At 40.0% G+C, this 16628-nt stretch overlaps 1 protein-coding gene across 3 annotated transcripts in view; it reads left to right on the forward strand.

Moving 5' to 3' along the window:
• Positions 1-1259: 1259 nt before the first annotated feature.
• LOC124177896 overlaps positions 1260-16628 on the forward strand; it is a 35521-nt gene continuing 20152 nt past the window's right edge. The window contains exon 1 of one of the 3 annotated variants that reach the window (XM_046560821.1): positions 1260-1374. The gene's annotated coding sequence lies outside the window, so the exon portion shown is untranslated. Of the gene's footprint in view, positions 1375-2250; positions 2861-3130; positions 3185-16628 lie in introns of those variants that run through there. The other 2 variants (XM_046560816.1, XM_046560818.1) reach the window with 2 other exon arrangements.

A 16628-nucleotide genomic window follows, 5' to 3' on the forward strand; every position in this document is an offset into this window, starting at 1 on the left:
TAGCCCACACGCGTGACACACGTCATTCCCGTTACCCAAAATCATCGTTTATACTGACGGGTTACATCTGCAGGCGGGCATCTCTTGGTACCAAACATGCGTAGCCTGCACCTTGGATTCAATGGGATCGGTTGACAGCTCACTTCGCATTTACAGTCGTTTGTTTCGCCTCTGTTCGTTCTTAGACAAACGTGTACTATTAATTATGAATTATCTTCTTCTCACCTCTTATGGACGGCCTGCCTACGGTCAAAGATTAAAACGAAATGTCTGACTTGACCGAACTTCCGTCACAGAGTTCCTTCCTCGTTTTCTCGCATCGCGAAAGGCGTTCTCTTTGTGAAGTTTCGCCACCTTGTTCGTCATTGTTTTATATTATACGGTAGCAATGGTAATTCGATAAAGAATTGAAATACATTATTATTTTTTAAACAAAATTTTGTTTTCGTTTCTTTAGGCAATTGAAACGAGTCTGTGTTCAGGACACGGAAGTTATGATGTTGTTCAAACTAATTGAGATTCAGGTTTTTTCATAAATTTCTATGACTTACTTCTGATAAGCACGTTTTATCTGTGAAAGTTTGCTTATATATATTTATATATATATATATACATTATACCTATTTCAAAGTTTCTGCTGAGAACTTTCATTACCTCCTCATCGAGTGAAGAATTATAAGTATACGCAAATAGACTAAACAGGTAATTTGCAAAGTGAGTTTGTTATTCATTAGATCGTCGTGTACTCACCGTTTTCACAATGTTGGTCAATTTGAGTATTGAGATCGCTTTCCACTTTCAGAGACGTGTATGAAAAATGAATCGTTAAAGAAGACACACTAGATTCTAGCATCGCCAGTTGAAATTATAATCGCACACTGTCACATGACAGATCGATTTTCGCGGCCTGTTTTAAAGTGCTCGTTGAAAAGTAAGGTTTCTCGTTTCAAAGATGAAAGTGGAGAAATAGGACATCTTGAGAAAAACAATAGTTGAGACAGTTTCGGAATTCCTCGTGTACAAGATTCTGAAGTGGCCGGAGTTCAGAAATCCGAGCTTTGTTCAGCGATTTTACATAGTGCAAAAACATCAGGTTAAACAAAAATAATCTCATTTCAGATACGACTTACCTGAGATATGATTGCGAATTCAAAAGAAAACCGAGCAACAAGATTCGCCGGTGATTATCAAGATAACCATACCAGAAACAACCAGATATACATCTGAAACTAGAACTTTCCAGTACTCGACAACTCGAAAAAGCTAATTTCCTGCAGTCTCGCGGATAAAGATGAAACTTCTTCCGAACGAAGATTCAAAACCTTCCCACCGTTTCTTCTTCTTCAAAATAGGATATCAAAGAATCAAGTCTCGGTAAATCTTTCACTTTTTAATACGAGCGGAGTGTCTAGAATTTAAACAAAACTATTTAACGTGTAGTAAAAGATCAATACGTGAAAAAGAAACACTTTGTAACATATAATAACTACTGTATCAGCGGATAATGTCATCCTTAGATGTTATAAATGTGCAGAGTTTCGAGTCGAACGAGCTAGAAGTTTGAAAAAAGAGAGACCTGAATAATTTCTATCGGCATTTTGGAGGGGATAGTGTATATATGGGATAGCGATGCCCATTAAGCTAAAAATAATCGATGCATCGATTGATCGAGTTTAAAAAAATAATCGAACACGACTCGATTAAATCGCTATAAATTAATCGATTAATCGATTGAATTGTATTTTTTTGACACTATGCATATGAAACGAAAATTTCGTAACTTTCAGTACGTCGTCTCAATAGCGGAATAGTTTTTGATGATACATAGTTTCATTGAAAATATTTTTCAATTACAGGTAAAGTTATTCATTTGGTAATAATTGACACGTCAATCACATGCATAAATTGATATTGCATCGCGTCGTTCGTGGGAGTAAACGAGCAAAAAGTGATTTTGAGAAAAAACAATCGAGTTTGAAAAATGATCGATTTAAACGAAAATCGATGACTTTTGTTCATCTTCGGCTTGGGCCCAAAGCGGAGGCGATTAAGAGCCGCTGATCGTTCGCAATTAATGGCAAGAGACACAGAGAGATCCATCTCTTTCCGGAAGCCGGATAATACGCAAGCTGTGAGTCGTTGGCATGTGAGAAGGCGCGGGTCTAGACTTCGGAGTAGTAAAGGTCCGGCGGCGTCGGGACGCCGGACGCCGGGACGCAGCGGCAGTCACCCACCGGGTTGCCGGTTCAGTCAGTCAGTCAGTCAGTCAGTCAGTTCCCATCCGCGCTGCGAGCGACACGCACATTTGCCAACTAACCAATCCTCATTTTCGTCAACGGGTATTTAAAAACGAAACTGCGCGACCGGATCGATTCGCCCCGAGGCGATTGATAAAAAGAGAAGCGAAGAATAAGAATAAGAATAAGAAGAAGAAGAAGAAGAAGAGAAATTCAAAAATTATCTGCCGGATACTAAATCGGCGCTGGTATCGCAGCTGGATTTTTAAATCGAAAAGAGCGGGCCACGTGTCCACAGGCCGATTTTTGTGCGGATAAAATTTTGGATCTTTTCTTTTCTTTTTTTTTTCGTTCGTACAACTGCGGTTTAATTCGCGTGTTTTAGAGTCAGTTTTTGCCACGTTGCGTTGAATTTTGATTCGAGTATAACTCGGTGATTGTTTTTCTATATATTATTTCGACATATTATCGTCGATCCTTCGAACGACTGCAAGATGAATGTGAAAGAAAAATTACCGAACGCTTGTTGATCTCCGAAGGGAAGCAGATTAGGGGCCGGAAGAATTTTTTGTCATCCTTTACTTCTCGTCGAACAACGTGACGCAAGATTCTGATAGTCCGGCGTAAGTAATTTTCGCTTTCCGAACTGTTGGTGTTGGTGAATCGTTTTTTTTCAGGCATGGATTCGGATTTCATTTTCTTTTTCACTGCACTTTGAATTATTCTTTTCGACTGCATCAGAATGAGCATGATTGCGGAAGCCTTCGGGGTGTTCTTGCAGCATGAGGTGAATTGAAACCGCGCATGTCCAATCATCGAATAATATCGGTAATGGAAAAGTACACGCGACCCGAAAGCAAACTAAATTCAAGAGTTGAATTAAATTTTTTTGCACATTTATTACTGGACCGCGGTTGCAGATTTCGATTCTCCAAATCGAAGTAAAAGTATGTATTACACACAATTCCTAGCGTTTTATCTACTTGTCCCAGATCGAATAATAACGCCGCTTTACTTACGTGTGTTCGCAAAATGCATGTAAAACGTCGCATGCGAACTATTCGCGTAGAAATAAAATTCAAACAGGTCAAACGAATGAACGAGTATTTATTTACCGGAAAATTTTTCAATTCGTAGGTTAACGGATGTTACCGCATTCAAACTCCCATCAACTAGCAGGGGATTCGTAGAAGCCGTGCGCTGGTCTGGCACGAATATTAATTGCTTATAGTATAGTAATTAACAAGATAATAGGTATTTAATATTTTCGACAACATAGTTAGAATTTGAAACAAAATAAACATGTCTAAAGGTTTCGATTGGTATTTACTTTTATCATTTGGATATCAATACACCAGCATCAAACTTCTTTACAATCTTGTCCTGTATCCAAATTTTTAACAGTTTCTTGAATCGTGGTTTGGGTCCCAGGATTGTAATATAAAGTTCAGTATTTTTTGATTGGAAATCTACGCACTGGCAGACTTTGACTTTATTTGAATCGAAGTATGCATTAAACACGATCGAAATATCTGCAATCGAGAGCTTTAAATGAGTTCAGAATCCAGGGAAATTTGAAAGACCCGTGAAATTTCATTCCGTAGCTTCTCACCGGAGAACGTGTAACGCCTTAGGTGAACACGTATAAATAAAGAAGGAGGTAACAGAAGTAAGGATGTCACCAAACAATCGAACTTATGTTAATCGTGAAATAAGAAAGCTTGTAGGCAAGAATGACTGGGTACGTACGTGCCGATGGGCCTATTACACAAATACACGTACACGAATCACGCGGCACAGAAAAAGTCGCAGAGACTCGTAATGCCTAGCGAGAAATTCGCCGGTGCATAATTCTTCCAGCCGAAGTGCATGTAAGCATAAACATATATCCGGAGAATAATGCGATGCGGCAAACATCCGCTATCTTTCCTTTTCAGTGATAAATCTAACCAAGCCGCTGTTGCAGAACCGCGGCGCCTTTTCGCCGGCTTCTCCGATGTGCAAACTGCTTTCTTAAAGCTCTAGACGTACCGCAGCTCAGTCATTGCGGATGCAACGCGTGCAATCCGACCCGCAGCAGAAAGACACTGCCAATTGTCATTCAATTCGTGACGTGAATTATATATATTCAAATTCAGCTTTCTATTCACTTCGCGAAGTCTCTCCGCCGGAAATTCTTCCGACGTATTATATTCAGCGACGAAAGTCAACCGAATGGCGCAGGAACGATGAGATATTGTAATTTTTTATTCTTCCTCCGGCATATTCACCGGTGCCTGCTTTTTTTTCTTCTTTTTTTTCGTTTACTCGGACGACAAAAATTTAATACACGCAAATATGCCAATCGATCACCACGCCGTTTTCCCGCGGGATCGTGTCGCTGAATTCAATGCCGTAAAAACTCCACTCTCGTTTATTTTGCCTCTAAAAACAACATCCGAATTCGGTTGGGAGTTACGAGGAATAGACATTTTTTAGAAATAACTTTGGGGAGGTAAAAATTTCCTCAATAATTGTTTCGTTCGTTTGATACAGCGACTGATCATAGTCGTATCAAGCACGCTCAATTCGACGCCGTAAAAGCTCCGTACGATTTATTTTTCCTTATAAAAAACCACCCGAATTAGGTTGAGAGTTATAAAAACTTGACACTAACTGTGGCGAAATAAAAAATGTCGTCCATACTTTTCCACTCTTGGATGCAGGGACTTACTTACCGAACGGTTTCAAACCAACCGATCATTAGACATACTAAAATTGTAGCTTGATTAAAAAAACCAAATCACTTTGCTGAGAGAAGACAATGACCCAGCTTATTCACTTTCATCCGATATCTTACGTTACGAGTTGCAACGAGTATAGCTATTAATTGAAAACCTGAATCGTTAAATCACACTGGTTTTGTTAAAATCATCTGAAAACTTGCGGCTTATTATTTTTGCATAAAAATTAACAAACAACAAGGCATCATCGCCAAGCCTTTAAGGTTCTCCTCCTCGTCTCTGCGCCTGATATCGATTCTCTTGAACTACTTTGGGAAGCGAGGCTTTGTCGTAGCTGTCACTTTGTGTACAATTACTGTGTGTGTACAGGTACGTCTTTGGCTGATTAGCACACCGATCCGTGCTGTATGTGTTACAGGGGATGGATCGTTAGCCATGGGTCGTGATTGCCGCTAATTGACAGGGCGCTAAGTGTTTCTTCACGCCCGGCTTTTAGCTCGACTCTGGAAACACACACCCAGTCTGGAGTGAATTAACCCTGCGGTAGCAGGTTCGAGGAAAAGACAACCAGAACCGATCTCTCTCTCTCTCTTTCTCTATCTCTTTCTCTTTCTCTTTCTCTTCGCTTTTATTCCGCCTGCAATTCCCGGATCAATTATGCGGGCGCTCCTTCGCTCTTGCGCAAACAGTATTACAAGAATCGTTTCTTTCCCCTCGTGTTTCCACTCCGAACGACCTAAAATACGTGATCTCGGACTTTTTTGGAAATAAGTGTAAGCGGTACTTTTCGAAAATTAACATGGTGCTGCAGTCAGTCCTTGCTGACTGAGTAAAACGTCATTTATTTTGACTATTATCAATTCTAGATACGTGCAACGTCGAAAAACAACTTTTTGGTTTCACGCGAAAATACACTGTCAGAAAATTCACCGTTTCGATAAAAGTCCACAGAGATTAGTGTAAGATTAAGCATCGTCGGTGTAAAACGTTCGATTCTGAAAATCGAATCTTTATAGAATATTTTCGGTGTTACATTTAACACCGTATTTTTAATAATGCAACTTCAGGAAATGAATAACGAATATAATAAATGGTAATTCGATTACAGAATTATATATCTTCTTGGCATTATCGTTGCGCGAATCGAATTTTTGTTCCTTACCTCGGACATTCGTATCCGGCAAATAGTAAAAACAAGTGACATTTTACTCAGTCGGTAAAGACTGACTACAGCGTTCTCCGAAGGGTCTTCTCCCGGTGGAAACCCGAGTCGCAGCTTCTTCCGGGTCGAACCTTCCCTAGCCTGGGTGCAAAAGAGCCGAGAGGTGCGGAGAGATCGATAGCGCGACCCGCAGGTCGCCGAATTCGCGGGCCCGATCCGTTTGACCGAAACCGTTGTGGGCCGGACAAGTTCGACGCCGGGCTTCGGGCCCTTGTACTTTGGTGAAAAGTTCCGTTGGGTGTTTTATGTCCGGTGTCTCGTAACGTTCGTATATCTCTCCCTTTACAACCAGGAAACCGCGTCTGTCGGACGCTTTTATAGCTCTGGACGCGCGGAGTGTACAAAAATTTATGCGCCGTTCCGTTGCTCCTCCCGATGTTACTACCTGAGATGCTTAACGTACGCAGACGTCTCGAGGCGTGGGTGCGCCCTCCACGTTTTCGACCCTTTGCTAAACGCGGGATCGTCAAATTCGACGGACATCGGTCGAAATTTCCGTCTCTTCGACATCTTGGCATGTTTTTGTGTTTTGGCCCAGACTTTTGGCTATCGGATGATATATGTACGCTGAGAGAAATTTTTAGTTGCGGTTACCACTCGGTCCTTAATTATTTACATTTTTTATCATAATCGAAAAATGTAGTTCTAGGTAGAAAATTAGAATCAGTTTTCTAGCTGTTACAGGAAAGTCTAGTAGTAATTACGGATTGCCGTAATTCCAACACTGCTCAAACAGTTTTTTTACAAATGAACATTTAGTAACAAATGAAATTTTTCTCAGTGTATGCACGTGACGATTGGACAGCGGCTGGTAATTATTTTTGCCCTGATTTCGACTGCGTGTAATATTTGCACTGACGGTTTTTAGTGTTACACTTATTACTGATTCATATTAAGAAATTACCGCGAATTTTTTTGTTGCAACAACCACGCAATTATTTCGATTCGTCAGTGCCAAGCATCCGCGGACAATGCTTTGAACAATAAAAATACAATCTTACTCGAAATTTAACTTACTTTGATATGCTGTCAAAGTTTTTGAATATTCATACTTTCCTGGAAAGCATGGAATGGTCTGGGATTTTTGTTTTACCTGAAAAAATCTTGAAATTCTAATTTCTGAAAACAACCGAGATTATAAATTGGAACTTTTATCTATCGTTGAAGATCTTACAGTCTTAGATAAATTTTCAGCATAAATGTGTACGATGTGTGATTCAGTTTTGAATGAAAAAATTCAAGTACGAATGAAATACAAGGATTGTAAATTAAATTGACTACAACTTGCAGCCGTTGATTCTATTTTTAGCTTATTATTCGAATCATTGTAGAAAATATAAAACTTGTGTGAAAATCAGGGAATCTTACCGTTCGAAATTGACGTAAATCCTGAAAATCGGTACGCAATTTGTGAGATATCGTAGTAGCTTTCAACACCGATGGAATATGTGGTTTGAAGAAGAGCAGAACCCACAGCACGATTCCTGAAAACGGAATCTATTAGTGCGACTGGTCACGAGTCGGAGAAATCAGTCGTGAATAGCATAAATTCCCGTTTGATTGGCCGTTTTGAATTCTATGCGGTCCGCACTGAAAATACAACATGTCGAACTTTGGAAAAAAATGAGGCAATTTCGGGTTTAAAAAAGAAACAAAAGATTTCGCAAAGAGTGCGATTTCACGAATTTGGCATCCAGTCCTTGCCGCAACATTTTATCGCTCATCAAAAATACACAGCTGTACATTTTAGGTTTAGTCTTTTCATTTCGCGGGGGTGAGAAAGCAAGAAATAATTAAAGTCACACGACGAGTTTCTTCGAAATCGAAGAACAGGTATATTCAGAAAACTGTTTGAAATCGCTTATATTCAATATTGATCGTAAAATCAGGTTCTTCCTAACCAGTTGATAAGTTTCAAGTTTCATCGATATTTCTACATCACATCGACGTCGGCCTACTGAAGCCTGAATCGACTAACATCGTCACAAGTCGCAGATCAGGTATCGCTCGGGAAGGTTTATTACACTCGGAATAAGTGTGAAAATTTGCACCACGCGGCTTTAAGTCGACATAAAGGATGACTTACACCCGTATTTACGTACAGTAGGTACAGTCGTGTGAAAGGCGAGAGGTCAAGCGTAGAGAAGGTAGAATGTCTGTAGAATTATGGCATCTATTCGAACGTCGAGGAAGGATTTCTGAAAACGGAACGAACGGTGCAATCTTCCACATCTCGCGTTGGGATTAAACGATTTTTCACGTCACAGGTGTCTACGTTTATCAAAGAATAATTTGCCGTTATTAAAATTTTCTTAAAAACAAAAGGATGATCGGTCGAATCCAGGCAATTGAAAGTTTCTTGAAAACCGAGATCGAGGAAAGAAGTAACGCGTAACAAGGAATATCTCTTTCAAACGTACTCCGCAGGCATTTTGAAACCAAAGCTACTGCCGAACTTGGAACGAAGCACTCAGCTGCTGTATCTTCCGTCAGGAGATTCTATACCGTGAGAAGAAAGTGTAAATATTATCTATTTGCTAGCCACTTCTTGGCACAAAGCATCAGTGGGTCCCCCCATTTCCGATGCCTTTAACTCTTGCCGGCAGTTTTTACCCGCGACTATTTTATTCTATTTCTATTTCTCTTCTCCTTTTCAGTCACTGCGGTGTGTCTGTCCTTTTTTTCCCCCCTTTTATTTTTCTCTTCGTTGTCTTTTTTTCTTTTCTTTTCTTTTCTTTTTCTTTTTTTTCTTATTCTTATTCTTGTCCTCTCGCGAGATGAGCAATTAACGTGTGCCTTGGCTCGATTTAATACCTACGTAACTTACTCCACTTTGGTCCCACTGTACCAAATTGCCTATCGCGATCGAGAGGTTCGTGTACCTGTACCTCTCTACGCATACAAACACGTACGCATGGATACATATTTACCTATGCGTATATTCAAGTGTGTAAATACAAAGTTACTACGCTAATCTAATTTCTAGCGGTTATTTGATTTATTTTTATTTTTTTTGTTGTTGTTTTTTTTTTTTTTTTTTTTCTTTCTTCTTCGCTTCTTTTAATTATCACTCACGAATGGTGAACGTCGACCCTCTTTTTAAACCGCGATCCCTAATGTGACTTAATTACGTCACACGATATTTATACATAGTAAGAAAATCGTGTTTTATACTTGTCATTATAATTTTGATCGAACTGATGGTAAAAAAAAAAAAAAAAAAAAAAACGTTGCGGTATAGCAGGAAAGTATTCAACGCAACTGCAACAGTTTCTTCATGCACGCGAAGGGAAGTTAAACTGGACGATAAAAAAAAAAAAAAAAAATTTTTGCCAAAAAGATTGATTCTCTTTTTCATTTATAAGCTCTGCGTTTTGAGAACGAATTGAACAGGTTTCTTTCTTAAATAATACACAACATGGGGTGAAATAATTGAAACTTAATTAAAATCGTATATCTTGCGATCGGTGGTTACACGTATGAGATTGTATTAAAAAGCCAGAGCGCGAGGACGCGATATAGATTTGATCGCGGTGTACAACAAAGTGTTCGAATCGTTCGGGAAACTACCAGCGAGGCAAGCAAACTATATATCTGTCTAGGAATAAAAACTCGTCTTCGAAACTTTCTAACGTACTATAAACTTCTCTATATATGTATATATGTATGTATAGGTGTGTATCTGCTACGGGCATCTCGCCGATCACGAGTGTATAATCTTGAGCCTGCCTCATGGTTGAAACGGCCCCGGCATAGCAATAAAAATCACCCGAATATTATCATCGCCCGTTCGAGAACGGAAATGATTGAATATTCCACTTTTCACATACCTATAGGCCTGTATCATATTGTATATATATATATATATATATAAATATATATATATAAACCGCGAACACCGCGACGACGGGAATTAGCAAAAAAGAAAAAGTTCAAAATAGAGAAAATAAGAATTAAGCTGAGGTGGAAAAAAACGAAAGACGGAAATAGAATTTAAAACCTGATTCTACACTGCGAGCTAAATTAATTTTATACGTACAGTAAACATTATATACATGTATGTATACATCTATATATATAACTTTTTTTTACGAGGCACAAGTTGGAATGGTATAACACATGCTGTGTAAAATTCTTTCCTGAGAGGAATAAAAAAAAAAAAAAAAACAAGGAAGAAAGAAAAAACAACCGTAACAGGATGATCGATTGAAAATTTAAACAATAACTATAGGTTCAAAGTTGGAGTTTAAATTTATCGTCTTTTTTCGATTATTCTTTTTTTTTTCAACTTGTGTTTTCGTTAGGAAGTTTGCGGATCTGATACGAGACGAGAAAAAGAAATGTAATACAGAAATGAAATTGAGAATAAATTTCTGGATCTATAGCTTTAAAAGCGTTCTTACTGTTTTATTTCCTCTTGAAGATCTACATACCCAAAACACTTTTGATATTGACAAAGTGGACTAACGATTTATTGTTAGAACCGTTCTTGGACGGGCGAATGAAGCTAGCAGAAAGGGATTAGGGAGGGATATTACTGTCCGTGGGTAAATAATACATTTAGTGCGAAATGAGAAGGGGCGTGGTGAACAAAGCTCTAGGTGGAATAAGGAAACGATCGATATAACGTCGACGCGATAGCGAAATCTACGATCCTCTTATACTTTCCATAAAAGTATCGAAATCGTACGTAATTGGACAGAGGACGCTGTTATCGGAGGGAATATAACGAGAAATATTTGGCAGTAAATTTGAGTTAATTGGTGAAATATTTTTGTTGAATTGCGATCAGAAATTGCCTCCGAGAGACAAAAAAAAAGTCCCGTATTTTTTATGAAATCATGAATTAAATGGCGAGGGAAACGAAAACGTGCGCAGAAAATTGGAACTACGGTATAGAAGAGAATCAATCGACGATCGGATTCGACTCAAGATGGGCTGCTCGTGTGATTATAATTGCAGAAAATTGAGGTTAAAGAAGAAGAAAAATGTCTGAAAAGTTTCCGATGATGAAGAATGCGAATAAAAAAACCACCTGTATAGTGTATGGTTCACTGAAACGAATCATAGAAGATTCGGATAACGAAAGATAGTTCGTACCATCAATTTGATAAGATGACAAAAGGTTTTAAAATGTTTTTTTCTTAATTTTTGTTTGTTAACACGTAACGTTTTTCGGGCTATTTCGGTCACTAAAAAGATTGCAAAGGATTGGCAGACATATATTTTACAAACAGATATCTCCAGTGTGAATAAAAATAAATTTGTATGATCAAATCAGGTCAAATTACATTTTTGCGATGTAAAATTGATCGAACATTTTCCATTATATACTTTGTCGGGATCAAGTCAACGAGTAAAATGAGCCCAACAATATTGAAATTGCATCGAAGGCACCGGAGTTTAATAATTTTTAACCTTTTATTTACAAAACCTCTCATAACACGGTTAATATCCCATAGCTTACATTATTCATGACCATTTCCTCATATTCGTTAATGTCGTTTTAGTTCTGTTCTATTTTTCGAACGGTATTTTTTCTCTTTTCCGAACATTTGCTCAAGAAGTCCGGTCGACTCATCCCTAAACGCGTTTCGCGTGCGAATCGGAAGCGAATAGCTCCAACGTCGCGTGCGCGCGTCTTTCTCGCGTTTAAGGTAAGTCGACTCGAGACTAAATCTTGAGGCCCTTGATGAGCGACGGGGGAATGAAGGTGGAAGGAGGAGAGAGAAAGAGACGGCGGTCGGTCAATTGGCTCGGCTAAACCTTCTAACAGCCTCGAGGCAAATTGACGCATGAATGGAAAAGGACTGAACCGGCACCACAAGGCGGACCAAGAAATATTCCCAACCACAAACCAACACTCGTACGATACGAGTCGAATGCTTCGGTAGTCAGGGGGACCCGACTGCTTTTGTGGATGGATGGATGTGCTCATGTTGTTCTACGCGCCCGCACAATCGCCTCTCGTTACTGCGCGTCGTTATTTCAAAGGTACTTTGCACCCGTTATTGCTCGTGTTGAGCAATGATCGTGACCGCCGAGTAATTCCGCAGGCTGAGCGAACGATCCCGATCGCCTTTACGAATTTTCTAAATGGCCGGAAACGAGATTTCTTTTAGTACTGCGGCTCAAATCCTGCAGTTCGACAGATGACATGCATACATATTAGCTTCGGTGCATCCAGAGAAAAATGTGGTGCATCATGTTCGATTGTCTAGAGCCTCAACCTTGATTGACGGGCTTGACTTACCCAAAATGTCGGAATTTCCACCATCTTTATGGTCACGATGACATTTTTAACGGTTCATCGTGACACCGAATGAAGAGTTGGAGATAATTTTCATCATATTTTTCTCTCACTGTACCTTCAACCTGTCCAATGGCTATGAAATGTCCAAAAACTCGTCAAATGGAGCTTGACTTAAGGTGAATATTGAAATTGAGAATGAGGAAATCTCGTCTCAGTCCATTGAAACGCACGAAGGGCAATTTTTCAGCAAACTTACCGATCGTTTGCGACGAGTGCCCGTTACGAGAAGTTGGTCTCGTTTCGGTTCTCGCCCGTTTCCAAAGAGGCGTGAATTTTCATCGCAAACGAAGTCTGAAAATCCAATGGGTCAATCTTTCAGACTGATCCACGTGTAGAGCCATTGATCAGAAGCGGAAGGTGCGGAGCGGTATTTTGGTCGAGACGAGCGATTGGTTAATGACGGAGAGAAATAATTGGGCTGGAGGCTAGCGATTAGTCTCGAGTATGATATGGGATGAGTACTGCACGGGTTAAATCCAGATGGGCAAAGCCACGCCCAAGGTTTTATCGCACGTGGCGATGGATTCGACCGTAATTCGATCATCCGATACCGAGACGGGTCACAGACACGAATTAACAGCACCTGGATCAATTCACCTGGACTGTAAAAATGGACTCCCAGCTTACACTGTACGGTACGGGTGGTGGTAGGTATACTCGCGTGCGAATCTAATCGCTCTAAGGCGTGCATAAAATTACAATACAATTCGATCCCTCGAGCTTTGTATCGCGCTGACTTTCTTTCGACGATAAGTAACCTCTACCTACCTACCAACACCAGCGCACGTCGTGCGTTACGACGCCGATGAGTTCTCCACCCGGGAACCAAGTCTGCGTTTCGCTTCTCGGTGGTCGGCAGCCTCGACTCCGCGTTCTATATTAGCTAAAAAGCATTACGCATTCAGGCCCAGGGGCATTACGCCCGTACCCACACTCCTCTGCCCGTCTTCACCGCCACGCAGACTCTTCAACGATGATGGCATTCGCCGAGGAGGGAGTCCCCGCAGGGCAACGCAATCATTATACGCCTGAGACCAACCGAGGAAACTTTTCTTCAGGGCAGAGAATGCGAGAATCTTCGGTGTAGTTGGGACGATCGGACCTTTCTCAAACGATCCTAGTGGTCTTCTTCGGGGGTGGAATGCGTGTGTAGGAATGGCTTGTTTATTGGCTTATAGTTTGTAAATTAGTTTCAAGTTAATTTTTGGTTATTCGTAGGTGTTTGATTGATAGAAAATAAGTTCAAGTTTAAGAAACGACGCTATTTTCACGGGATTGTTGTGAAAAGGGACGAGAAGGGATTCGGTAAAAGATGTTGTAGAAATAGAGACGTTTCGCGAATAATAAGTAGAGTTATTTACGAATTTCATACCGCTGGTATCGTCAAGTGGACTGAGAAAAGTTTGTTTAAATTCATTATTCGATTTAAGTCGTTCCACCTCTGTTGTAAGAGTTCATCAGAGAGATTCCGGCAACTTTGGTTTATCTAAAAGGAAAAGTCTTCCAGATAACCAAAGACCGGGATTTAACCGGCTGGAGATTTCAGAAATTCACAAAACTAAAAAAGAAACATCTTAATCAAATCACCAATATATCTTACGTTAAATTAATAAGACTCCTCGTAACGAACCAAGTAAATGAACAAATAATAAAGTGGATGATAAAAATTCGGGAGACAACACCTTCCATCACATGCACACTTTCCCATCTACGTCAACTTCGAGTACTCCATCTAATCTCCTGACATCTTCACACATTTCTTTTATTCTTTACAATTTAAGATTTTTTGGAATTTGTAATTTTGCGTTTCGAACAGAAGAGAAGCTTGTGCATATTGTTCCAACGCCTAGGCTGAATGATGTCGAACTTCTTTATTAGGTACGTCTCATTCGCGCACGTTGAAAAATATGGGTTACAAGCCAATGGTGCAAAACGTATTCACCAGATGTCACCGAATGCTGGTTGTTCCAGCTCTACAAAAAGAGTTTGAAACTCCAATAATTCCTGGCCACTCTAACCGGAGTTTGAAAACCGAAAACTTTTGGCTTATACCTTCAACTTATTCAATCATGTCACAGCGTTCTTGTCGAAATTTATTGTGGATTTTCACCAGCGATTAGAGCAAAGCTACAGAGTGATAGTTTTAAATTCCGAAGGATCGGTTAAAGCTATCAAAGCGACATTGAAGCAGGATCACGAAAATACTGTTTCGCATCATATATTACGGACCAAATTCGGTACCAAAGGCCGATGAGAGAGGGAAAATTAAAAGTACCGAATCACAGACCCGCAAGCTTATATGAAGATCATTTTTCTTCTTCTTAGTTCTGGTTCTAGCGATATTCTGCTAAAACTACAAGTTCTCCACATCGGCAAAAATGATGTCAAACGTAGGACGTTGACCGTCATCGATGTCTTGGTTTCATATATTCTTCTTTATTTATACTTTACCTTTGTATACTTCGAAAATCCAGAAATGAGTCTTTCGATTTATAGATAATTCGATATTTCGACCCTTCCATTGTCCGGTTATTCTGGTTTTGATCCCCTGCACCCTTCTCGACGATCCCGAATATACTATATACTGCTTCTCCGACCAGTATCGCGAATTTCGTGCATTCTGTAACCCGATCTGCAGCATGCGGCGAAGCGTTCAGCTCAGTTTTCAAAGTCATTAACACGCGCACCTGCGGTCTGATCGAATCTACCCGGCACAAAATTCCGGGACGGCTAAGCGGCGAACGGTCCCGTATCTGTGAAAACTTTTGGTTGTTGCGCGTTCCTGATCCAATTTGTGCCTGTAAGTTTCGGTTAGTTCGGGTTAGATTAGACGCTGGTGAGGTTCGAGGCCGTGCGAAACGTGGCCAGATTGCAGAATCGTTTTTCGCTAATCGTTCCTCGGCCCCTTCATGCAACGTCACCGGATCCTCTGCTCCGGAATTCGGTTCGCTCGATGATCGATCGATTCATCGATCGCTCTGCCAGTGCATGGAACGTCTCGAGACTTCTGATCCGACGTTAAGCCGGTGAGCCGATGCCACCGATCACTCCCTTTCCGAAACTATAAGACCAATTCCAATGGAATACTGATACTGCAGAGTCACTTATTCAATCCAGGTGAATGTATTTTCACAGGAGCGTTCCTCGTTGCAAAAATCAAGTTTTCGCTTATTTTTACGGCTGATAATGATAATCAATGAATGTTTGTCAGTTGAATATCTAATCTCACATTTGCTCTTGGGTACCTCATACCAAGTTTCATTACTTTTCGTAAGCTTGTGCAATTATTGTAGAGTTTTGGATCAAGCTTGATCGATAGAAATTCCAGGTGTATTATTTTTCAGTGAAATTTCATTAAGTGAATTAAATGAAAGGAAAGGGATTTTCTTGAGTATTCAACGTTTGATTCAGGTTTTAAAAACAGTTTTGGTAAATTGTTTGAAAGGCGCTCGTTAAAATCGTTAGTTTTTGTACTGAACCGAATTCTTATTGAAATATCGAAGCTTAAAAAAAATTCGTGAATTGATTTTGTTGGTAATTTTTTAGCATACAGAAAAATGAATTTTCGTACGTTTAATATGTTTTTTATTACGATATAAACGAAGAATTGAAGCTATATAGACGTGAGAACTTGGTTTCACCAAATTTCAGCTAAAGTGGCAAGAATATTAAAAAAAAAAAAAAGAATCGAATAATTCTGTGAATTTCGTTTCAATTCGTAAAACTATACAGATTGCTCTGGGAAATGTTATGCGATTTCAATTGGATTAGGGCGCTTAATGCATGCAGCGTGCGAAACTGAGAACAAACGGCCATTGTCTGTGAATATAAATTTAGTTTAACTAACCGTGCCGTTGAAGGGATTACAGTTTCGTAAATTAGGGATCATTAGAACCATCAGAATCCGAGTTGTAGCAAAAAGAGAAGCTGAATTCCATCCCAGGTCTACACCCTCGAAAATTCGGCTGCGGGATACGAGTACGAGTGAAGTTTGAGGGATTTTCTGAGTTTCCGATAAACGTTACATACCCCGCAGGAACGCGGCGAGCCGCAGTCTGCGGAATTCCGCTTTTCGCTCGCGGTAATTTTCTACGTTAAGTTCCAAGAGGGCTCCGGTTAAATCCAGCTGGCAT

Source organism: Neodiprion fabricii, chromosome 3 (assembly GCF_021155785.1).
Source record: "Neodiprion fabricii isolate iyNeoFabr1 chromosome 3, iyNeoFabr1.1, whole genome shotgun sequence".
NCBI classification, from domain to species: Eukaryota; Metazoa; Arthropoda; class Insecta; order Hymenoptera; family Diprionidae; genus Neodiprion; species Neodiprion fabricii.